Source organism: Ascaphus truei (assembly GCF_040206685.1).
Source record: "Ascaphus truei isolate aAscTru1 chromosome 12 unlocalized genomic scaffold, aAscTru1.hap1 SUPER_12_unloc_5, whole genome shotgun sequence".
NCBI lineage: Eukaryota > Metazoa > Chordata > Amphibia > Anura > Ascaphidae > Ascaphus > Ascaphus truei.
In genome coordinates this window covers 113,039-136,460 of record NW_027453841.1, presented here as the reverse complement: position 1 = coordinate 136,460, position 23,422 = coordinate 113,039, and the positions used below count along the sequence as shown (strand labels likewise).

At 41.5% G+C, this 23,422-nt stretch overlaps 8 non-coding genes across 8 annotated transcripts; 4 read left to right on the top strand and 4 right to left on the bottom strand.

Moving 5' to 3' along the window:
• Window positions 1–1,147: 1,147 nt before the first annotated feature.
• TRNAI-UAU (transfer RNA isoleucine (anticodon UAU)) lies at window positions 1,148–1,240 on the bottom strand. Its single transcript is given in 2 exon segments — window positions 1,148–1,183; window positions 1,203–1,240. It is a non-coding gene; the product is annotated as a tRNA-Ile (tRNA).
• A 374-nt stretch (window positions 1,241–1,614) lies between these two features.
• On the top strand, window positions 1,615–1,696 carry TRNAS-AGA (transfer RNA serine (anticodon AGA)). Its single transcript has one exon. It is a non-coding gene; the product is annotated as a tRNA-Ser (tRNA).
• Window positions 1,697–4,214: 2,518 nt separating this feature from the next.
• On the bottom strand, window positions 4,215–4,307 carry TRNAI-UAU (transfer RNA isoleucine (anticodon UAU)). The gene is given in 2 exon segments: window positions 4,215–4,250; window positions 4,270–4,307. It is a non-coding gene; the product is annotated as a tRNA-Ile (tRNA).
• Window positions 4,308–4,686: 379 nt separating this feature from the next.
• TRNAS-AGA (transfer RNA serine (anticodon AGA)) lies at window positions 4,687–4,768 on the top strand. Its single transcript has one exon. It is a non-coding gene; the product is annotated as a tRNA-Ser (tRNA).
• A 2,519-nt stretch (window positions 4,769–7,287) lies between these two features.
• Window positions 7,288–7,380, bottom strand: TRNAI-UAU (transfer RNA isoleucine (anticodon UAU)). The gene is given in 2 exon segments: window positions 7,288–7,323; window positions 7,343–7,380. It is a non-coding gene; the product is annotated as a tRNA-Ile (tRNA).
• A 379-nt stretch (window positions 7,381–7,759) lies between these two features.
• TRNAS-AGA (transfer RNA serine (anticodon AGA)) lies at window positions 7,760–7,841 on the top strand. Its single transcript has one exon. It is a non-coding gene; the product is annotated as a tRNA-Ser (tRNA).
• A 2,506-nt stretch (window positions 7,842–10,347) lies between these two features.
• Window positions 10,348–10,440, bottom strand: TRNAI-UAU (transfer RNA isoleucine (anticodon UAU)). Its single transcript is given in 2 exon segments — window positions 10,348–10,383; window positions 10,403–10,440. It is a non-coding gene; the product is annotated as a tRNA-Ile (tRNA).
• A 400-nt stretch (window positions 10,441–10,840) lies between these two features.
• Window positions 10,841–10,922, top strand: TRNAS-AGA (transfer RNA serine (anticodon AGA)). The gene has a single exon. It is a non-coding gene; the product is annotated as a tRNA-Ser (tRNA).
• The last annotated feature ends 12,500 nt before the right edge of the window (window positions 10,923–23,422 follow it).

Below are 23,422 nucleotides of genomic sequence, written 5' to 3'. Positions count from 1 at the left end.
AGACATGATTTTTTGAGTGAGTTGCAAAGTTCAAATGTGTTGGAATATTTTATTCTATGCTTAAGGCATTTAAAATATCTTTAATATTAACATCAAGCCTTGTTCCTTCATATTTACTTTAACTGTGTTACTCAAATCTTCAATGTGGTTTTAGCATGTTTTCCTTTAGCTTGCTATGTAATTGGCAAAAAAAAGAAGATTCTTTATTCCTCTTCTATGTTGTCATTTATGATTGCCCACTCTGATAAAGCATAAAGCATAAAGCAAGTAAAACTGAAAGAAAAGGTGGTCGTACATGCAAAACTTCTTTCAGCACTCTTGGTTTCTACCACATACAAGATCCACTCGCCTATAGCAATAAGAGAATTTATTCAATTGAAGACTCTGGTGAAATAGCATGGGGTTGTGCTACAGTGAGGATTAACTCTTAAGAGGGATTTATACTTGTTTGGATTTAAAAACAAAACGTAGAAAGCTTTTGTTCCACCACCGCCATTCAGGTGCAAATTGTGTTTGAAAAAATATTTCAGGCTTGATTGAAAGGCAGAATGTGACTTTGCTAGGGTGAATTTAACTCTTAATGAGGTTTTGTATTGAGTTTAGATTTGTTTATTAATCATTCTCAGGGGGTAGGTGGAGGAAATGTAATAACAACAGATTATGAGATAGGTGAGAAGTGGTTTACATATGGTGAGCAAGATACGAATGTGAGAGGTGAATAGTTGGGTTAAGAAGGGGGGATAGGCTGAACCCTACTTAGTACAGATAGACAGGATGCTCATTAAAGATTGCCTTTTTAGGATATATACATCTGGAAATATATGTATTCTCTAGACCCAAATAATGGGTAGCATTGGCTCCACTGGTGTATTTTGGTTTGGAAAAGGGAAGAATTTGCTTGGACAGCTCTCATTTTTTTATTTTTTTAAATCATACATCATCAATTACCAATATCTTCTTGCCCACATTGAGACACCTATTGAATTTGACTGCTTTACATGCGCTCCAATGTAAGCCAAATAGCAAAATGCGGAAATGTTGTTTTTAATGTAAAAGATTACATTTTACAATTTACATCCATAGGCCTTTTATTTAACATTGTATACATTCAAACAATGCTATTGGTTGATGAAACAAAAAAAGGGTTTGCTTCAGGTGAGGCTTGAACTCACAACCTCGGCATAGCTTAGCATATACTGACATATAAATACCGTGCGCTAACCGATTACGCCACTGGAGCATGTTACTGTAATAATCCATCTTCTTCTTGCCCCAATTGCCCTCCAACTCTGCTCTTTTAATCTCTGACATCCAAGTTAGATCATTTTCCCATTACTCCTTTTAACCCCTTTTCTTTTTTTCTGCCTCAGATTTGTTTCATACTGTACATTGAATGTGGTTAACAAAAAGTATTTCTCGTCATTTTTCAAAAACCCAATAGAAGCAACATTTTACAAAGATAATGTTGTTTAAACAATGTGTACAAACAAGTCATGTATTTCTCTTTATGAAAATGTTCTCATGGTTATTTAGTTCATATTGGTCATCATTCATTAGTGAGTGTTACCCATATCCGCTCAAGAGCCATCTGTGTGACTATATACTACCAGCTATGTAGTCATGGCCGAGTGGTTAAGGCGATGGACTAGAAATCCATTGGGGTATCCCCTCGCAGGTTCAAATCCTGCTGACTACGTTGACTTTTTCTGTGGTAACGTGTTATTAAAAACTTCACTGCACTTTGCATTTTGTTTGTATCTGCTTGGCAAAGCAATCTTTACTTACTGGAATATGTGGCACACTAAAGAAGAAAACACTCTGAATTCTTCAAACATTATCCAAGTTATACATTTTAGGGTGCTGCTGGCTGTAAAACATTTAATAAAGAACTCCATTTCAATAAATGCATTGTCTTCTATTGATAATTATCTCTATGCTGCAACATAGTGCTAAGAGGTCATTTGTGTGCAATACTTTGCACAACATAAAATAGAGGAGAAACGGCTTACCCCTACAGAAATAATTTAAGGTGACAAAGGATAATGAGCACTTTAGTGTGAGAGTGAGGGAATTCTTCCACTTTATAATTACAGATAATATTTGAATTGTTCTTAAGGACTGTGCTAAATACTGCATGTATTAAGATGTGTACATTATTTACAGTATGCCAAAACTATATTGTTTAAATATAATGGGAATAATCAATGTTATAGTTCAACTGCTTATCACACTTCAGCACAAATAGCTTTTTGTTATGAAAAAGCATTTGTAATGTTTTATTGTTATCATTCACAAAGATAAGCAGGGCTTTATAAACCTGTTGAAGAAATAAACAACTTAGCTTGAATTTTACTGAAAAATTGTCATTAATATACTGTAATAATTGTACTGTAACTTCCTGAAGTTTACAGAAAATTAAGAAATTAATCAAATGTAAACTTTATGGAATCTTTTGTGAAACAGAATGATTCGCATTAAGAACAAATGTACTTTGTACTTTGATATTAAATTCAGAGACAGAACATTTTATATTAAAATCAGATTTAATTTTTTGGGGGGTTCAATATGATCTTATAGGGGTTCTGTATGTTTTTGTCTTGCAGATTAACAATATTGAATACCTAATTCTTGGACATGTTTATTTTGTTGATACTTTTGCCATAGTCTGCATATTGATAGTTCCCTCTAGATACCCAAGAGATCAATGTTGGTATCCCTCCAACCTTTGTATGTCAAAATTGATCAAAAGCAGAAAAAAACAAGATAAATGCTGCACACCAAAAACTGAAAACTCTAACTGATACTTGTTGTTACTGGTGCTCTTGATCCAGGGGAGTCCCTGTGAATGACAGACTCCAAAGTCAGCAAAAAAAAAACAGAGGGTTCAGGGCTCTACGGATTTAAATAATTTATTAAATCAAATACACAACGTTTCAACCATCAAAAAGTGGTCTTTCTCACTTGAGAAAGACCACTTTTTGATGGTTGAAACGTTGTGTATTTGATATAATAAATTCTTTAAATCCGTAGAGCCCTGAACCCTTTGTTTAAAATTGATCAAAAGACATGATTTTTTGAGTGAGTTGCAAAGTTCAAATGTGTTGGAATATTTTATTCTATGCTTAAGGCATTTAAAATATCTTTAATATTAACATCAAGCCTTGTTCCTTCATATTTACTTTAACTGTGTTACTCAAATCTTCAATGTGGTTTTAGCATGTTTTCCTTTAGCTTGCTATGTAATTGGCAAAAAAAAGAAGATTCTTTATTCCTCTTCTATGTTGTCATTTATGATTGCCCACTCTGATAAAGCATAAAGCATAAAGCAAGTAAAACTGAAAGAAAAGGTGGTCGTACATGCAAAACTTCTTTCAGCACTCTTGGTTTCTACCACATACAAGATCCACTCGCCTATAGCAATAAGAGAATTTATTCAATTGAAGACTCTGGTGAAATAGCATGGGGTTGTGCTACAGTGAGGATTAACTCTTAAGAGGGATTTATACTTGTTTGGATTTAAAAACAAAACGTAGAAAGCTTTTGTTCCACCACCGCCATTCAGGTGCAAATTGTGTTTGAAAAAATATTTCAGGCTTGATTGAAAGGCAGAATGTGACTTTGCTAGGGTGAATTTAACTCTTAATGAGGTTTTGTATTGAGTTTAGATTTGTTTATTAATCATTCTCAGGGGGTAGGTGGAGGAAATGTAATAACAACAGATTATGAGAGAGGTGAGTAGTGGTTTACATATGGTGCGCAAGATACGAATGTGAGAGGTGAATAGTTGGGTTAAGAAGGGGGGATAGGCTGATCCCTACTTAATACAGATAGACAGGATGCTCATTAAAGATTGCCTTTTTAGGATATATACTGTACATCTGGAAATATATGTATCCTCTAGATCCAAATAATGGGTAGCATTGGCTCCACTGGTGTATTTTGGTTTGAAAAAAGGAACAATTTGCTTGGACAGCTCTCATTTTTTTATTTTTTTAAATCATACATCATCAATTACCAATATCTTCTTGCCCACATTGAGACACCTATTGAATTTGACTGCTGTACATGCGCTCCAATGTAAGCCAAATAGCAAAATGCGGAAATGTTGTTTTTAATGTAAAAGATTACATTTTACAATTTACATCCATAGGCCTTTTATTTAACATTGTATACATTCAAACAATGCTATTGGTTGATGAAACAAAAAAAGGGTTTGCTTCAGGTGAGGCTTGAACTCACAACCTCGGTATAGCTTAGCATATACTGACATATAAGTACCGTGCGCTAACCGATTACGCCACTGGAGCATGTTCCTGTAATGATCCATCTTCTTCTTGCCCCAATTGCCCTCCAACTCTGCTCTTTTAATCTCTGACATCCAAGTTAGATCATTTTCCCATTACTCCTTTTAACCCCTTTTCTTTTTTTCTGCCTCAGATCTGTTTCATACTGTACATTGAATGTGGTTAACACAAAGTATTTCTCGTCATTTTTCAAAAACCCAATAGAAGCAACATTTTACAAAGATAATGTTGTTTAAACAATGTGTACAAACAAGTCATGTATTTCTCTTTATGAAAATGTTCTCATGGTTATTTAGTTCATATTGGTCATCATTCATTAGTGAGTGTTACCCAGATCCGCTCAAGAGCAATCTGTGTGACTGTATTCAGTACTACCAGCTATGTAGTCATGGCCGAGTGGTTAAGGCGATGGACTAGAAATCCATTGGGGTTTCCCCGCGCAGGTTCAAATCCTTCTGACTACGTTGACTTTTTCAGTGGTAACGTGTTATTAAAAACTTCACTGCACTTTGCATTTTGTTTGTATCTGCTTGGCAAAGCAATCTTCACTTACTGGAATATGTGGCACACTAAAGAAGAAAACACTCTGAATTCTTCAAACATTATCCAAGTTATACATTTTAGGGTGCTGCTGGCTGTAAAACATTTAATAAAGAACTCCATTTCAATAAATGCATTGTCTTCTATTGATAAGTATCTCTATGCTGCAACATAGTGCTAAGAGGTCATTTGTGTGCAATACTTTGCACAACATAAAATAGAGGAGAAACGGCTTACCCCTACAGAAATAATTTAAGGTGACAAAGGATAATGAGCACTTTAGTGTGAGAGTGAGGGAATTCTTCCACTTTATAATTACAGATAATATTTGAATTGTTCTTAAGGACTGTGCTAAGTACTGCATGTATTAAGATGTGTACATTATTTACAGTATGCCAAAACTATATTGTTTAAATATAATGGGAATAATCAATGTTATAGTTCAACTGCTTATCACACTTCAGCACAAATAGCTTTTTGTTATGAAAAAGCATTTGTAATGTTTTATTGTTATCATTCACAAAGATAAGCAGGGCTTTATAAACCTGTTGAAGAAATAAACAACTTAGCTTGAATTTTACTGAAAAATGGTCATTAATATACTGTAATAATTGTTCTGTAACTTCCTGAAGTTTACAGAAAATTAAGAAATTAATCAAATGTAAACTTTATGGAATCTTTTGTGAAACAGAATGATTCGCATTAAGAACAAATGTACTTTGTACTTTGATATTAAATTCAGAGACAGAACATTTTATATTAAAATCAGATTTAATTTTTTGGGGGGTTCAATATGATCTTATAGGGGTTCTGTATGTTTTTGTCTTGCAGATTAACAATATTGAATACCTAATTCTTGGACATGTTTATTTTGTTGATACTTTTGCCATAGTCTGCATATTGATAGTTCCCTCTAGATACCCAAGAGATCAATGTTGGTATCCCTCCAACCTTTGTATGTCAAAATTGATCAAAAGCAGAAAAAAACAAGATAAATGCTGCACACCAAAAACTGAAAACTCTAACTGATACTTGTTGTTACTGGTGCTCTTGATCCAGGGGAGTCCCTGTGAATGACAGACTCCAAAGTCAGCAAAAAAAAAACAGAGGGTTCAGGGCTCTACGGATTTAAATAATTTATTAAATCAAATACACAACGTTTCAACCATCAAAAAGTGGTCTTTCTCACTTGAGAAAGACCACTTTTTGATGGTTGAAACGTTGTGTATTTGATATAATAAATTCTTTAAATCCGTAGAGCCCTGAACCCTCTGTTTAAAATTGATCAAAAGACATGATTTTTTGAGTGAGTTGCAAAGTTCAAATGTGTTGGAATATTTTATTCTATGCTTAAGGCATTTAAAATATCTTTAATATTAACATCAAGCCTTGTTCCTTCATATTTACTTTAACTGTGTTACTCAAATCTTCAATGTGGTTTTAGCATGTTTTCCTTTAGCTTGCTATGTAATTGGCAAAAAAAAGAAGATTCTTTATTCCTCTTCTATGTTGTCATTTATGATTGCCCACTCTGATAAAGCATAAAGCATAAAGCAAGTAAAACTGAAAGAAAAGGTGGTCGTACATGCAAAACTTCTTTCAGCACTCTTGGTTTCTACCACATACAAGATCCACTCGCCTATAGCAATAAGAGAATTTATTCAATTGAAGACTCTGGTGAAATAGCATGGGGTTGTGCTACAGTGAGGATTAACTCTTAAGAGGGATTTATACTTGTTTGGATTTAAAAACAAAACGTAGAAAGCTTTTGTTCCACCACCGCCATTCAGGTGCAAATTGTGTTTGAAAAAATATTTCAGGCTTGATTGAAAGGCAGAATGTGACTTTGCTAGGGTGAATTTTAACTCTTAATGAGGTTTTGTATTGAGTTTAGATTTGTTTATTAATCATTCTCAGGGGGTAGGTGGAGGAAATGTAATAACAACAGATTATGAGAGAGGTGAGTAGTGGTTTACATATGGTGCGCAAGATACGAATGTGAGAGGTGAATAGTTGGGTTAAGAAGGGGGGATAGGCTGATCCCTACTTAATACAGATAGACAGGATGCTCATTAAAGATTGCCTTTTTAGGATATATACTGTACATCTGGAAATATATGTATCCTCTAGATCCAAATAATGGGTAGCATTGGCTCCACTGGTGTATTTTGGTTTGAAAAAAGGAACAATTTGCTTGGACAGCTCTCATTTTTTTATTTTTTTAAATCATACATCATCAATTACCAATATCTTCTTGCCCACATTGAGACACCTATTGAATTTGACTGCTTTACATGCGCTCCAATGTAAGCCAAATAGCAAAATGCGGAAATGTTGTTTTTAATGTAAAAGATTACATTTTACAATTTACATCCATAGGCCTTTTATTTAACATTGTATACATTCAAACAATGCTATTGGTTGATGAAACAAAAAAAGGGTTTGCTTCAGGTGAGGCTTGAACTCACAACCTCGGTATAGCTTAGCATATACTGACATATAAGTACCGTGCGCTAACCGATTACGCCACTGGAGCATGTTCCTGTAATGATCCATCTTCTTCTTGCCCCAAGTGCCCTCCAACTCTGCTCTTTTAATCTCTGACATCCAAGTTAGATCATTTTCCCATTACTCCTTTTAACCCCTTTTCTTTTTTTCTGCCTCAGATCTGTTTCATACTGTACATTGAATGTGGTTAACACAAAGTATTTCTCGTCATTTTTCAAAAACCCAATAGAAGCAACATTTTACAAAGATAATGTTGTTTAAACAATGTGTACAAACAAGTCATGTATTTCTCTTTATGAAAATGTTCTCATGGTTATTTAGTTCATATTGGTCATCATTCATTAGTGAGTGTTACCCAGATCCGCTCAAGAGCAATCTGTGTGACTGTATTCAGTACTACCAGCTATGTAGTCATGGCCGAGTGGTTAAGGCGATGGACTAGAAATCCATTGGGGTTTCCCCGCGCAGGTTCAAATCCTTCTGACTACGTTGACTTTTTCAGTGGTAACGTGTTATTAAAAACTTCACTGCACTTTGCATTTTGTTTGTATCTGCTTGGCAAAGCAATCTTCACTTACTGGAATATGTGGCACACTAAAGAAGAAAACACTCTGAATTCTTCAAACATTATCCAAGTTATACATTTTAGGGTGCTGCTGGCTGTAAAACATTTAATAAAGAACTCCATTTCAATAAATGCATTGTCTTCTATTGATAAGTATCTCTATGCTGCAACATAGTGCTAAGAGGTCATTTGTGTGCAATACTTTGCACAACATAAAATAGAGGAGAAACGGCTTACCCCTACAGAAATAATTTAAGGTGACAAAGGATAATGAGCACTTTAGTGTGAGAGTGAGGGAATTCTTCCACTTTATAATTACAGATAATATTTGAATTGTTCTTAAGGACTGTGCTAAGTACTGCATGTATTAAGATGTGTACATTATTTACAGTATGCCAAAACTATATTGTTTAAATATAATGGGAATAATCAATGTTATAGTTCAACTGCTTATCACACTTCAGCACAAATAGCTTTTTGTTATGAAAAAGCATTTGTAATGTTTTATTGTTATCATTCACAAAGATAAGCAGGGCTTTATAAACCTGTTGAAGAAATAAACAACTTAGCTTGAATTTTACTGAAAAATGGTCATTAATATACTGTAATAATTGTTCTGTAACTTCCTGAAGTTTACAGAAAATTAAGAAATTAATCAAATGTAAACTTTATGGAATCTTTTGTGAAACAGAATGATTCGCATTAAGAACAAATGTACTTTGTACTTTGATATTAAATTCAGAGACAGAACATTTTATATTAAAATAAGATTTAATTTTTTGGGGGGTTCAATATGATCTTATAGGGGTTCTGTATGTTTTTGTCTTGCAGATTAACAATATTGAATACCTAATTCTTGGACATGTTTATTTTGTTGATACTTTTGCCATAGTCTGCATATTGATAGTTCCCTCTAGATACCCAAGAGATCAATGTTGGTATCCCTCCACCCTTAGTATGTCAAAATTGATCAAAAGCAGAAAAAAACAAGATAAATGCTGCACACCAAAAACTGAAAACTCTAACTGATACTTGTTGTTACTGGTGCTCTTGATCCAGGGGAGTCCCTGTGAATGACAGACTCCAAAGTCAGCAAAAAAAAACCAGAGGGTTCAGGGCTCTACGGATTTAAAGAATTTATTAAATCAAATACACAACGTTTCAACCATCAAAAAGTGGTCTTTCTCACTTGAGAAAGACCACTTTTTGATGGTTGAAATGTTGTGTATTTGATATAATAAATTCTTTAAATCCATAGAGCCCTGAACCCTCTGTTTAAAATTGATCAAAAGACATGATTTTTTGAGTGAGTTGCAAAGTTCAAATGTGTTGGAATATTTTATTCTATGCTTAAGGCATTTAAAATATCTTTAATATTAACATCAAGCCTTGTTCCTTCATATTTACTTTAACTGTGTTACTCAAATCTTCAATGTGGTTTTAGCATGTTTTCCTTTAGCTTGCTATGTAATTGGCAAAAAAAGAAGATTCTTTATTCCTCTTCTATGTTGTCATTTATGATTGCCCACTCTGATAAAGCATAAAGCAAGTAAAACTGAAAGAAAAGGTGGTCGTACATGCAAAACTTCTTTCAGCACTCTTGGTTTCTACCACATACAAGATCCACTCGCCTATAGCAATAAGAGAATTTATTCAATTGAAGACTCTGGTGAAATAGCATGGGGTTGTGCTACAGTGAGGATTAACTCTTAAGAGGTATTTATACTTGTTTGGATTTAAAAACAAAACGTAGAAAGCTTTTGTTCCACCACCGCCATTCAGGTGCAAATTGTGTTTGAAAAAATATTTCAGGCTTGATTGAAAGGCAGAATGTGACTTTGCTAGGGTGAATTTTAACTCTTAATGAGGTTTTGTATTGAGTTTAGATTTGTTTATTAATCATTCTCAGGGGGTAGGTGGAGGAAATGTAATAACAACAGATTATGAGAGAGGTGAGAAGTGGTTTACATATGGTGAGCAAGATACGAATGTGAGAGGTGAATAGTTGGGTTAAGAAGGGGGGATAGGCTGATCCCTACTTAGTACAGATAGACAGGATGCTCATTAAAGATTGCCTTTAAAGGATATATACATCTGGAAATATATGTATCCTCTAGATCCAAATAATAGGTAGCATTGGCTCCACTGGTGTATTTTGGTTTGAAAAAAGGAACAATTTGCTTGGACAGCTCTCATTTTTTTATTTTTTTAAATCATACATCATCAATTACCAATATCTTCTTGCCCACATTGAGACACCTATTGAATTTGACTGATTTACATGCGCTCCAATGTAAGCCAAATAGCAAAATGCGGAAATGTTGTTTTTAATGTAAAAGATTACATTTTACAATTTACATCCATAGGCCTTTTATTTAACATTGTATACATTCAAACAATGCTATTGGTTGATGAAACAAAAAAAGGGTTTGCTTCAGGTGAGGCTTGAACTCACAACCTCGGTATAGCTTAGCATATACTGACATATAAGTACCGTGCGCTAACCAATTACGCCACTGGAGCATGTCCCTGTAATGATCCATCTTCTTCTTGCCCCAATTGCCCTCCAACTCTGCTCTTTTAATCTCTGACATCCAAGTTAGATCATTTTCCCATTACTCCTTTTAACCCCTTTTCTTTTTTTCTGCCTCAGATCTGTTTCATACTGTACATTGAATGTGGTTAACACAAAGTATTTCTCGTCATTTTTCAAAAACCCAATAGAAGCAACATTTTACAAAGATAATGTTGTTTAAACAATGTGTACAAACAAGTCATGTATTTCTCTTTATGAAAATGTTCTCATGGTTATTTAGTTCATATTGGTCATCATTCATTAGTGAGTGTTACCCATATCCGCTCAAGAGCCATCTGTGTGACTGTATTCAGTAATACCAGCTATGTAGTCAGTAATACCAGCTATGTAGTCATGGCCGAGTGGTTAAGGCGAAGGACTAGAAATCCATTGGGGTTTCCCCGCGCAGGTTCGAATCCTGCTGACTACGTTGACTTTTTCAGTGGTAACATGTTATTAAAAACTTCACTGCACTTTGCATTTTGTTTGTATCTGCTTGGCAAAGCAATCTTTACTTACTGGAATATGTGGCACACCAAAGAAGAAAACACCCTGAATTCTTCAAACATTATCCAAGTTATACATTTTAGGGTGCTGCTAGCTGTAAAACATTTAATATAGAACTCCATTTCAATAAATGCATTGTCTTCTATTGATAAGTATCTCTATGCTGCAACATAGTGCTAAGAGGTCATTTGTGTGCAATACTTTGCACAACATAAAATAGAGGAGAAACGGCTTACCCCTACAGAAATAACTTAAGGTGACAAAGGATAATGAGCACTTTAGTGTGAGAGTGAGGGAATTCTTCCACTTTATAATTACAGATAATATTTGAATTCTTCTTAAGGACTGTGCTAAGTACTGCATGTATTGAGATGTGTACATTCTTTACAGTCTGCTAAAACTATATTGTTTACATATAATGGGAATAATCAATGTTATAATTCAACTGCTTATCACACTTCAGCACAAATATCTATTTGTTATGAAAAAGCATTTGTAATGTTTTATTGTTATCATTCACAAAAGATAAGCAGGGCTTTCTAAACCTGTTGAAGAAATAAACAACTTAGCTTGAATTTTACTGAAAAACGGTCATTAATGTACTGTAATAATTGTACTGTAACTTCCTGAAGTTTACAGAAAATTAAGAAATTAATCAAATGTAAACTTTATGGAATCTTTTGTGAAACAGAATGATTCGCATTAAGAACAAATGCACTTTGTACTATGATATTAAATTCAAAGACAGAACATTTTATATTAAAATCAGATTTATTTTTTTGGGGGGTTCAATATGATCTTATAGGGGTTCTGTAGTTTCGCAAACCTGTATGTGGGACACTGGGAGGATCAATGTATATGGGCCAACAATCCCTTTGCCAATAACATCATTGTTTGGCGGCGTTATATAGATGATGTCCTGGTTTTTGGGACAGGGATAATGCATCAGTAGACAACATTGTGTCATTTATTAATAACAATGACTTCAATTTGGAGTTCACACACCAAACAGATATGAATACCATTAATTATCTGGACCTCAAACTAACATCTAATCAAGAAGGAAGGGTGCAAACTGAGACCTTCCTTAAGGAGGTTGACACAAATAACCTACTGATGGCATCCAGTAATCATAAAGACACTTGGATTAGAAATATCCCTTGGGGCCAGTTCATGAGGTTGAAAAGAAATTGCAGTGACAACAACACCTATTTGAAACAAGCAGATTTAATGTTTTGACGGTTTATTGAAAGAGGATACAATTCTGAGTACTTAGCAAAAGAACTCAAAGAGTACAGTGTATGGACCGTGAAAATCTGTTGACTCAAAAGGAAAAGAAACCAAGGGTTACAACCACACAAACAGTAGATGTGGCATTTGTGACTAACTATAGTTCTGTACACAAACAAATCGAGAAGGTGGTTTCGAAACACTGGTCTATTTTAAGTAATGATCCAGTGTTGGGTGACCATCTGGCTAAAAAACCTAGATTCATTTATAGAAAAGCTTCAAATCTAAAGAATGTCTTAACTCCTAGTGACATTGGACTAATCACATGTCCAGTCTCTAAAAAGATTTGGCTGGGTAATAAACCCATGGGTAACTTCAACTGCACAAAGTGTTCTGTATGTAAATACATGCATGTAAATAGGAAGACCTTTTTGTCTAAAAAAACAAAAGAAGTGTTCACTATAGAGCAGGGTTTCCCAAACTTTTTTTTCCGTGACCCGGTTATTTTTGAACTTCTCCTTCGTGACCCACTAAAATTTTTATCACCTATAGGGCCTGCACAGACACACACACACACAGCCACTGATACACACACACACAGCCACTGATACACACGCAGCCACTGACACACGCAGCCACTGACACACGCAGCCACTGACACACACACAGCCACTGATAAACACACACGCAGCCACTGACACACACACAAGCAGCCACACAGAGACACTGCTACACACACACTGCTACACACACACAGAGACACTGCTACACACACACACACAGACACTGCTACACACACACAAACACTGGGACTGGGTGGGTGGGAGAGGGGACTGGGACTGGGTGGGTGGGAGAGGGGACTGGGACTGGGTGGGTGGGAGAGGGGACTGGGACTGGGTGGGTGGGAGGGGGGACTGGGTGGGTGGGGGGACTGGGACTGGGTGGGACTGGGGACTGGGTGGGGGAGACTAGCACTGGGTGGGTGGGAGGGGGGACTGGGTGGGTGGGAGGGGGGACTGGGACTGGGTGGGACTGGGGACTGGGTGGGGGAGACTAGCACTGGGTGGGTGGGAGGGGGGACTGGGACTGGGTGGGAGGGGGGACTGGGACTGGGACTGGGTGGGAGGGGGGGCTGGGACTGGGTGGGTGGGAGGGGGGACTGGGACTGGGTGGGTGGGAGGGGGGACTGGGACTGGGTGGGTGGGAGGGGGGACTGGGACTGGGTGGGTGGGAGGGGGGACTGGGACTGGGTGGGTGGGAGGGTGGACTGGGACTGGGTGGGTGGGAGGGGGGACTGGGTGGGAGGGGGAGGGGGGACTGGGAGGGGGGACTGGGAGGGGGGACTGGGACACTTGGGTGGGAGGCAGTGACTGGGTGGGTGTGTGGGAGACAGTGGGTGAGTGACTGGGTGGGTGGGAGACGGTGGGTGGGTGACAGTGACTGGGTGGGTGACAGTGACTTTGACAGTGACTGGGTGGGTGACAGTGACTGGGTGGGTGGGTGACAGTGACTGGGTGGGTGACAGTGACTTGACAGTGACTGGGTGGGTGGGTGACAGTGACTGGGTGGGTGGGTGACAGTGGGTGGGTGACAGTGACTGGGTGGGTGACAGTGACTGGGTGGGTGACAGTGACTGGGTGGGTGGGTGACAGTGACTGGGTGGGTGGGTGACAGTGACTGGGTGGGTGGGTGACAGTGACTGGGTGGGTGACAGTGACTTGACAGTGACTGGGTGGGTGGGTGACAGTGACTGTGTGGGTGGGTGACAGTGGGTGGGTGGGTGACAGTGGGTGGGTGGGTGACAGTGGGTGGGTGGGTGACAGTGACTGGGTGGGTGACAGTGACTGGGTGGGTGACAGTGACTGGGTGGGTGGGTGACAGTGACTGGGTGGGTGACAGTGACTGGGTGGGTGGGTGACAGTGACTGGGTGGGTGACAGTGACTGGGTGGGTGACAGTGACTTGACAGTGACTGGGTGGGTATGTATGTATGTATGTATGTCTTTATTTGTATAGCGCCATAAAATGTACATAGCGCTTCACAGTAGTAATACATGTCATATAAATAACAAATATAAATAACACATCATGGGAATAAGTGCTTCAGACATACTGTAAAAGTAACATTAAGGAAGGAGTCCCTGCTCCGAGGAGCTTACAATCTAATTGGTAGGTAGGGAGAACATACAGAGACAGTAGGAGGGAATACTAGTAAGTGCGTCTGCAGGAGGCCAAGCTTTGTGTCATGTGTCCATGATTATCCAGTGCTACTCATATGCTTCTTTAAGCAGATGTGTCTTAAGGTGGGTCTTAAAGGTGGATAGCGAGGGAGCTAGTCGGGTATTGAGGGGAAGAGCATTCCAGAGGTGTGGGGCAGAAAGTGAGAAAGGTTTGAGGCGGGAGAGAGCTTTAGATACAAAGGGGGTAGAAAGAAGACATCCTTGAGAAGAACGCAAGAGTCGTGATGGTGCATAGCGAGAAATTAGGGCTGAGATGTAATGAGGGGCAGAAGAATGTAAAGCTTTAAAAGTGAGCAGTAGAATTGAGTGTGAGATACGCGATTTAATCGGAAGCCAGGAGAGGGATTTCAGCAGGGGAGACGCTGAGACAGATTTAGGAAAGAGTAGAGTGATTCTGGCAGCAGTGTTTAGGATAGATTGTAGGGGAGACAGGTGAGAGGTAGGAAGGCCGGACAGCAGGAGGTTGCAGTAATCGAGACGTGAGAGAATGAGGGCCTGAGTCAGAGTTTTAGCAGTTGAGTAACAGAGGAAAGGGCGTATCTTTGTGATATTGCGGAGGAAAAAGCGACAAGTTTTAGAAACGTTTTGAATATGAGAGGAGAATGAGAGAGAGGAATCAAGTGTGACCCCTAGGCAGCGTGCTTGGGCTACTGGGTGAATGATCGTATTTCCAATAGCAATGTGGAAGGATGTAGTAGGGCCAGGTTTGGGAGGTAGTATAAGGAGCTCTGTTTTTGCCATGTTAAGTTTCAGTCGGCGGATGGCCATCCAGGATGATATTCCAGAGAGGCATTCAGAAACTTTGGTCTGTATAGCAGGTGTAAGGTCAGGGGTTGAAAGGTAAATTTGTGTGTCGTCAGCATAGAGGTGATATTTAAACCCAAAAGATGTGATTAGGTCACCTAGAGAGAGTGTGTAGAGAGAAAAGAGTAGGGGTCCCAGGACAGAGCCCTGGGGTACCCCCACAGAGAGATCAATAGAGGAGGAGGAGGTGTTAGCAAAAGAGACACTGAAGGTACGATGGGAGAGGTAAGAGGAGATCCAGGATAAAGCTTTGTTCCGAATACCAAGAGTATGGAGAATGTGAAGGAGAAGAGGGTGGTCCACGGTGTCGAATGCTGCAGAGAGGTCGAGTAATATGAGCAGAGTGTAATGACCTCTGTCTTTGGCAGCGTGGAGGTCGTCAGTTATTTTAGTGAGGGCTGTTTCAGTAGAGTGAGCAGTGCGGAAGCCAGATTGTAGAGGGTCTAGTACAGAATAGGTGTTGAGAAAGTGTAGCAATCGAGAGAATACAAGACGTTCAAGGAGTTTGGAGGCAAAAGGCAGGAGGGAGACAGGTTGATAGTTAGAAGGACAGGTAGGGTCAAGCTTGCTGTTTTTGAGTAATGGTATAACGGTTGCATGCTTGAAGGATGAAGGAAAGGTACCAGAGTAGAGGGAAGAGTTAAAGATCTGTGTGAGCATAGGGATTATAGAAGGAGCAAGAGGTTTTAGGAGATGGGAGGGAATGGGGTCAAGTGGGCAAGTGGTAGAGGGCGAAGAGGAGATCAGCAGTGATACATCCTCCTCCGAGATAGCAGAAAAAGAGTCAAGAAAGACAGGAGGAGAGTTGGGAAGCATTGTGGGAGGGGAGGAGGCAACAGATGGGATGTTCTGCCGTATGGACTCCACCTTTTTCTTAAAAAAATCAGCAAAGTCCTGAGGTGAGATGGATGAAGAAGAGGAGGCAGCTGAGGGTGGTCTGAGTAGAGAGTCAAAGACAGAAAAGAGACGGCGTGGGTTAGACTTGTGTGTGTTGATTAGTGATGAAAAGTAGGTTTGTTTAGCCTGAAAGAGGGCAGAGTTGAAACAGGATAGCATAAATTTGTAGTGAATGAAGTCTGCGAGCGTATGAGATTTCCTCCAGAGGCGTTCAGAGGAACGAGTGGAGGAACGCAGCATGCGTGTGTGGGAGTTTAGCCAGGGTCTGGGGTTAGAAGGGCGAGGACGGCAGAGAGAAAGTGGGGCATGAAGATCAAGAGAGGAAGATAAGGCAGAGTTGTAGTTCCTGACCAGGTTGTCAGGGTCTGAAGCGGAACTGAGAGAGGAGAGGGAGGAGCGTAATGTGGAATCAAGAGCTGGTAGGTTAATAGAGTGCAGGTTTCTGCAAAAACGAGGGCGAGATGGAGATGGAGATGGAGAGAAGCGAGAGAGAGAAAATGAGATGAGGTGATGGTCAGAGAGAGGAAAAGGGGAAATGGAGAAGTCGGAGAGAGAGAAGTTTTTAGTGAAAACCAGGTCTAAGTAGTGGCCATCCTTGTGGGTGCTGGCTGCAGTCCACTGTTGAAGGCCAAAAGAAGAGGTTAGAGAAAGAAAGCGGGAAGCCCAAGGGAGAGAGGGGTCATCAATGTGGCAATTGAAGTCCCCAAGGAGAAGAACAGGGGAGTCTGAGGAGAGAAAGAAAGAGAGCCAGGATTCAAAGTGAGAGAGAAAGACAGAAGGGGGATGAGTAGAGGAAGGTGGGCGATAGATGACCGCCACATGGACCGGGAGAGGAGAGAAGATCTGGACTGTGTGAGCCTCGAAGGAGGGAAAAGCAAGAGAGGGGGGAATAGAAACTGTTCTGTAACGGCAGAGAGAGGAGAGCAGGAGCCCCACGCCTCCACCCCTGCCATCAGGGCGTGGAGTGTGGGAGAAGGAAAGGCCACCATAGGAGAGGGCAGCTTCCAGAGCAGAGTCAGACTGAGTGAGCCAGGTCTCAGTTATAGCAAAGAGAAGCAGGGAGTGAGAGAGAAAGAAGTCATGCACAGAGAGGAACTTGTTAGAGAGGGAGCGAGCATTCCAAAGTGCACAGGAGAAAGGGAGAGAGGAGGGAGGGTGGCAGGGGATGGGTATGAGGTTGGAGGGGTTAACACCAGAAGGAGTAGAAGTTGCATGTGGGAGGCGAGGACGAGAGCAAGTAGAAATAAGGCAGGGACCAGGATTGGGAGAGATATCCCCAGAAGCAAGGAGGAGAAGCATGGACAGAAAGAGAATGTGTGAGGATGATTTGTAGGGGTGTGTTTTAGTGCAGGCGGCATAACTGTGTGGTGACAGAGGGCGCAGGTAAGAGAGGAGTTCATGTGAACTGAGAAGTGGTGAAGTAAGGAGAGATGGCGAAATATGAATAGAGTTAGAGACATGAGGCTGGTGGAAGGAAGTGCATAATTTGAAAATAAGTGAGGTTACAGTAAATATAAAAAGTAAAGGTGGCATCACAGCAATAGTAATGTGTTGAGATGTGCAGTGTGGGATGATAACCTCCTTTCCAGCGTAGTTCAAATGCAGGAATCAGAAGCAGTAGATTGTGTCCATTTTTTCCACTTCTTTTTGAACTTCCTTTTTTAAACTTCCACTACTTTAAAGATTTCTACTTAAAAGCATTTCTGCTTAAGAGCAAAGGCTGCAAGCAGCAATGGCTGTTGTAAGTTTACTTATATACATTTAGAAAGTCACCTGGTTGGTACAACAAACTTAATTAGCACATGTGAGGGATGTTAAACCTAATTGTTTTTCAAAGGTGGGTGTTGTCTTGCACAAGTGTGAAAGTGACAGTGACTGTGTGGGTGTGTGACAGTGTGGGTGTGTGACAGTGACTGGGTGGGTGACAGTGGGTGGGTGGGTGACAGTGGGTGGGTGGGTGACAGTGACTGGGTGGGTGACAGTGACTGGGTGGGTGACAGTGACTGGGTGGGTGACAGTGACTGGGTGGGTGACAGGGACTGGGTGGGTGGGTGACAGTGACTGGGTGGGTGACAGTGAATGGGTGGGTGACAGTGACTGGGTGGGTGACAGTGACTGGGTGGGTGGGTGACAGTGACTGGGTGGGTAGGTGACAGTGACTGGGTGGGTGACAGTGACTGGGTGGGTGACAGTGACTGGGTGGGGTGACTTACCTTGAGGCCGGACACTTTCCCCTGCTGCCCCCGATATCCCCTGCTGCCCGGGACGGGAGGTGGGCTTGGGGGCACGGGAGATGGGCTCGGGAGGGGGTGCCCCGGTAGGTGGGCTCGGGAGGGGGTGCCACGGGAGGTGGGCTCGGGAGGGGGTGCCACGGGAGGTGAGCTCTGGAAGCGGGTCGCGGGAGGAAGCGGGCCGCAGAGGAGATAGTACTTCCGCCTCCGTCCCACGTTGGGAGCGGGGGGGAGGAAGGGAGCGGTCCCTGCTTGCCCTGCGCATGCGCGCGGGACCGCAGGGGGAATCGCTGCTATTTTTTTTAACTCGAGCAGCGGGAGGGGGGGCTGGGAGGAGACACCGCGCGGCCAGCCTCGCTGCGACCCGGCAATTTTGGTGCCGTGGCCCGGTGCCGGGTCGCGACCCACCATTTGGGAAACGCTGCTATAGAGGATTTCATAACCTGTGATTCAATGTACGTAGTGTATTTACTAGAATGTTCCTGTGGATTACATTACGTAGGGAGAACGAAATGTAATTTAAAGATAAGAATACAGGAACACATTCGGAATATCAGGAATGGATTTGAAAAACACAGTGTTTCCAGACATTTCCTGACCCACCATCAGAAAGACCCTTCAAGTTTGACATTTCTGGGCATCAAACATGTTGCAATAGACAGGAGAGGGGGTGATAGACTTAAGGCCCTTTCTGCTCAGGAATCCTTTTGGATACATAAATTAGATTGTATGGTACCTAAGGGGTTGAACGAAGAGTTAGATGTATGGGCATTTTATTAGCACTATATGGATGCCACCGTATGTATCTAATATACTTCATCACGTTTATATTTGTTATCTCTTAGGATAGCATCAGGTCCATTGACTCCATTGAACAGTATAATCTTCTCTATGTGGGAAATTTCTTATATTTTTTATAATCATTTTTATCAACTTTTAGATAAATAAATATGTAATAACGATGTGTATTTGTTTAATGATTGTGTTTTATTTCCCCCTTTTTTTGCAGAGCCGTTTTTTTGCAGAGTTATATATGTAATAAAGTGTGTTAACTGCTTTTGTATATTTCTGATCCGATCCATTGTCACGCCCCCAGTTTTGAGTATATACATGTGATTGGCTTATTGCCCTAATAGGCTGACCAATGATGGCAGTGACGTGTGTATTTAATACTGGAGAATGTGACGGTGAATTTTATCCCTGGAGAAGAAGCATTTTTAGCTTCGAAACGCGTTGGATTATTTTATAGCTTGGTACCTTTTAATTTTGCCACTACTCATTGCTATATTAGCATTTTTATGCCTTTGTGGTATGAACTATTGGCCTAGTTCGTTCCGTTCTCACTCTGCATGCTACCCGTGACGTCACTGAGGTGCGCGAGCGCCGGGACTGTATACTACTGCTGCACACCGGGGGATCTGGTAACAGAGAAAGTGCTTCAACATGGACGTGCACTGCTGGTTATAAAGACTTCCGCATGTGCGGTCTACACGCAGTGCCTTGATCTACACAGATGCTCCAGTCGGTGGGGTGATTCCAGCAGCTCAAGGACTGAGGCTGTTGATCGCGAGGACATCCGGGTGGTGAGAGACTCTGATGACGTTGCACTAACGCCAGCTGCTGTACCATTGGACCTTACCTTCTACCCAGATGACTGCAATGTGGTAACATTGTGCAATTTTGCACATGAATGCTCATTTTGTTCTATATTGATGTACGCTTAATACTTACCTCCTTATCACGAATACATTTGTATATGACATACTTCACCATTTGCGTTTTGCGCTTTTCCTGTGTTTTTTTCTTCTAGTTTGTGTGAGTGCTGAGCCACTCTCTGATTTAGCAGCACACGCCACAACCAACGGACTGTATGGTTTGAATTATACTTTCAGAGTAGAGTAACACCTGTATTGTGTTTTATTTAATTATACAAGGTGATTTATATGGTACACTATTATATTTATATAGTGATTCACATTATTAAGGTGTTTTTTGGGTTCCGCACTTATTTCTTCATTATATTTTAACACCTGTACCTCGTCACCATGCATAAAAGGTTACAAACTTTGCATAGCTACCACTCAATGATCTTTATCTGAACTTGCCCTTGTGCAGATACTGCATTGTGCCATCTGCTTCCATGGATCAACCCCGATTCTACGGATGCAGGAACCCACTCGCCTCTGCCGTGCCTGTTATGCAGAAAAAGCGAAAGGTGGCAGCCGTTTCCACGCCAAGGCCAAAGCGACAGGCTAAGGCCAATAAAGAAAACCTTCTGCTGACTCCAAAGGCTAATTGTTTTAATAGACGTCAGCCTTATTATGTCAAGAAGAAATACGGCAATGTACACTCAACGCAAAACAAATGGCAGCCAACCCATCGTACCCGCAGACCACTTCCTCCCATTCACTTCGACGACTCTGCCGCCGCTCTCCTGAAAATCTTCAGCCCGTCTTCTCCACTACTCGTCCTTGACGCTGCCGCCGCCCTCCCGGGAACCCACAGGCCATCTTCGCCAGTGCTCTTTGACGACGCTGCCGCTGGTGCCTCTGAAATCCACGGGTCACTTTCTCCTTTGCGCTTAGACGACTCTGCCGCTTCTCGCCCGAAAATCCAGATGTCACTTTCTCCATTCCTCTTCGACGACGCTGCCACTTCTCCTCTCCAGGATATCCACAGGTCACCTCCTCCACCCTTCTTTGATGACGCTGCGCTTCTCTCCATGGAACCCCCATCTCATTCTCCGTAGCACCCATCCACACAGATGTCCACAGAACACCATGCACAAGAAGCAGCTCGTTAGACCGGATGCTGAATGGGATAAGTGTGGATATTCCCGAGAACTCTATTGTGCTGGCAAAGATAGATCTGCTTCTGGAGACCATGCTAAATATGGAACAACGGATGCTAAATATGGATCAATGGATGGATCGACGGATGGAGAAGATAGAGGCTGACATAGCGGGGATACATAATTTGCTCGGTGTTCATGCCCCTGTATCCCCGATGTCAGAGCAGGAGTGTACATGTATGCCGTTGAAGAGGAGGATAACATGATAACCCCGTCAAGACCACACCAGGAGACAACACGGCGACCAAGACAGGAGGAAAGCTTCCTCCCAGACCACCTACCCTCGCCCGCCACCACAAGCACACCTGCTCACGGAAGAGCACCCGATTCCAGAACCCAACCTACATTTGCTTGTATCGATACGGTGCCCGACATCATCCTGCGCGGTCTGCCACCGGCACTCAGGGAGAAGTATAGGGTGATGAGTGCTCGTGCACTCCACAAGTATGCCTTGTTCCTTTTTTTTTTTTTCCAATGTTTTTATTAGGCACTTATACAGTACATCAGTCATTACAAATAACATAGCCTAAAAATAATTTTTTGAACAACTTTTTTGGGGGAGAAGTAAAGTGGCAACCGGAGCTGCCAGAGAAGAAGAAAAAAAGAGGAAGGGGGGGATGCCTTCGGGGAAGGAAGGCGAAGAGAGGGAGGGGTGTGGGGAATGAAGGGGAGAGAGAGGGGGAGGGTGGAGAGTTAGGTGGGAGGGGTGGGAAACCCATTTTGCTGTTGTAGGTTCTCTGTTTCGAACTGTTTTTTAGTCCTTACGGGGAGGAGGAGGGCCTCCGACTCGTTAAGGTTGGTTGGGCAACTCTAGTGAGAAGGATCCAGGGTTCCCAAATTTCCTCATAGGCGGGGACTTTTTGCCTAACGATGGCGGTCAGCCGTTCCATGGACATCACATCACCGATTCTGTTTTTGATTGTGCTCAGTGCTGGCGTGGTCGTTTTCCTCCAGGAGGCCGCAATGCAGCATCTAGCCGCGGTAAGGATGAAGGAGATTAATTTCCTGGTGGGCCGGACAATGTCCGGCATTGGCGCAGCCAACAGGTAGGTCAGTGGTTCAATAGGAATTTCTAGGTCGGTGACCTCTTTTATCAAAATGTGGACCTTGGTCCAGTATTTCACAATTTCTGGACAGGACCACCAGATGTGGACCATGTCCCCTCTATTACCACAGCCTCTCCAACATTGGTCTGATGCCAGAGGGTAGATCTGGTTTAATCGTGCTGGGGTAAGATACCAGCCAAACATAATCTTGTAAATATTTTCCTTGATTGTAGTACATAGGGAAGTTTCTGAGGCTGCCTGCCAGATTTCTTCCCAAGTCTCTCTTTCTATATTCATACTCAGATCTGCTGACCATCTAAGCATGTAATCATGCTGTTTGGGAGTCGTTGAGTGCTCTAGTACATTGTATATATCTGATATTAGACCCTTCTGGTGAGTCTTAACCTCACAGAGGTGCTCGAACTTAGTGAGAGTGGGGTATTCTGGAAGAGGACAGGTGGTCCGTACAAAATTTCTGATTTGTAGATATTTGAATATGTCCAATTCTCGAATTTTATATTTAGTCCTCAGTTCTTGATAGGTCAGGAGCTTCCCTAGGCTCAAAAGATCAGCAATTGCCTCTATACCCCTTGTGTTGAATTGGACGAACAGTTTAGATCCGCATCCCGGAGGGAATCTCGGGTTATTAAAGATAGGGGTCAGTTGAGAACTAGTTGAGGAGAGATCATATTTGATTTTGCATCTATTCCAGACATCCCACGTGAGTCGTGAGGCCTGCAGTGCAAGATTATATTTTTGCCCCTCTCCTCTGTCCAGGCTCCAGAGGTAGGCTTGCAAGGAAGGCATCTTGGCATATTGAGTCTCTATTTTTACCCAGCAACAACGGGTCGGGTCTGAGTTCCACATTACTACCTGCTTGAGCTGGGCAGCTAGGTAGTATTTATATAAATCTTGTACCCCCAGTCCCCCCCTGGATCTCGCGGCCATCAGGACCGATCTGGCTACTTTGGGCCTCTTGCCCTGCCAAATGAAGTGGAGCAATCTGTTCTGTATGTATTTTAGATCAGTGGCCGGAACGTGGATCGGGAGTGTCTGAAAAATGTATAACATTCTTGGGAGTATATTCATTTTTGCGGAGATCATCCTCCCGAACCACGAGATCTG